The following is a 2,003-nucleotide window of genomic DNA, read 5'->3' on the forward strand; positions in this document are numbered from 1 at the left end:
TATGTATCTATCCATCTATCTATCTATCTATCCATTTATCTATCTATCTATCCATCTATCTATCTATGTATCTATCTATCCATCAATCAATAGTACTATTCATCAGTTTATCAAATCAAATTTTATTCATATTTAAATAAACTGTTTGATATTTCCAAAAATATTTCAATTCATTATGTTTGTTATGATACTTATACTACTACATCTGCATCAAAACTGTCAAATTGACATCAAATAATCTCCAGCAAATAAATAAACATTTTGAAACATTTGCATAAATTTAAAGCTATTTTTGAGTTATTAATTCTGTCCAATTCTTTTCTATTCCTTAGCGTTTTTTGTTAGTCAATTAAATATTAATTATTTACAGCTGTCAATCATATAAATATAGCAATAAAAACTGACATTGATACTTTGGTATCCCTTTGAAAGTAATCAAATTATGAATAATTTAAAATAAAAGTGAGAAAGGAAGGGATCATTAACATGTATTAAAAAAACAATTATTAAAAGGATTATAACCATTTGTTGGATTAAAAAATATTATTTATACAGAAGTTATTTAGAAACACAAGGTATAGAGCAATTTAAACTGAAACTAAACTAGGATGTATTAGAATTGAAATTGGAGTAAACTGGAACTGAACAAGAACAATAAAAAATGTTAAATTCAATTTTGTATAAAGATACATTTTTGCAAAATAAATTAAAAAAAAAATATATTTTTATTTTGCAAAAAAAAAAAACTGCAACAATGATGATAATGACGATTTCATATCGTAATGATATTATATCCACAAAAAACAGATGTCAAACAAGACCACAATACCATTTCCGTTCATTGTAGGTACATATACATATACATGTATGTATGTGCGTATGTGGATGAACGAATGAATGTGTGTAAAATATTTATATAAAGTACTGGTGGGCTTTTTTAAATGAAACCAACAAATACAGATTCAAATTGTAAAATATTATAAAGAATTATAAGAAAAAAAAAAATACAAAAACCGTTTCTCAAATGGAAATATTTTAGAGTACGACAACACAGCAACAACAATTTAAACATCCGTAGCGGAAGGAAGAATCAGTGGTTTGCTTAAACCTTAAAGTAGAAAGAACGAACAAACGAACGAGAACGGGAACGTTAAAATTGAATTGCTGCTTTTGCTGTTTGCCTTCTGCATTATATGCTGCTATTGCCACCGTTTGTGTGAATCGTGTAAAGTTGGGGTGAAATTTAAACGTTTGCATTAACATCATTATCCTCTAAATGAAACAAATTGTTTGAAAATCGTTTCTATATTACACTCATATCCTTTTGCTCCTGTGTTCTTTTTCTATTGTTAAAAGAAGCCACCAAACATACGAATGATATCAAAAAATAAAACACAATAAAGTTGTAAATTTTGTTTTTTTTTTGTTTGAGGGTGGGAGGGAGCGTGGTGTTGATGTGTGTGGTAAGTTGAAATCCGTGCTTTAACATCATTGAAGCATATTACATGGCAATTCTCACCGAATAAGCATTAAACTCAAATTATGATTTATGATGCCATCATCGTCATCATCATCATCCACTTTACAAATATTATTTCACAGAAATTTTGTAAGAAATTTGAAAAAAAAAACAAAAAAATATGTAATCACAATCTAACAGACACAAATCGTGTGTTAATAACGCATTAGATTTGCTCTCTTTTCTGTTCATTCTTTTTTAATATTTTGCTCAACATTGCCGATGATGTATAGAAAAGGAATGTAAGTGAAATATATGAAGAATCAGACATGGAAAATTGAAATTTTTAAATAGTATTAACAACAAAAGTAGTACTTTCATATAATAAAGTACAAAAATAACTGTCCTCTATAGAATAGAATAGTCTAGACTTCAAACTAGACTAGACTATAGACTAGACTATAGACTAGACTATAGACTAGACTATAGACTAGACTATAGACTAGACTATAGACTATAGACTAGACTATAGACTATAGACTAG

Source organism: Lucilia cuprina, chromosome 2 (assembly GCF_022045245.1).
Source record: "Lucilia cuprina isolate Lc7/37 chromosome 2, ASM2204524v1, whole genome shotgun sequence".
Lineage (NCBI taxonomy): Eukaryota > Metazoa > Arthropoda > Insecta > Diptera > Calliphoridae > Lucilia > Lucilia cuprina.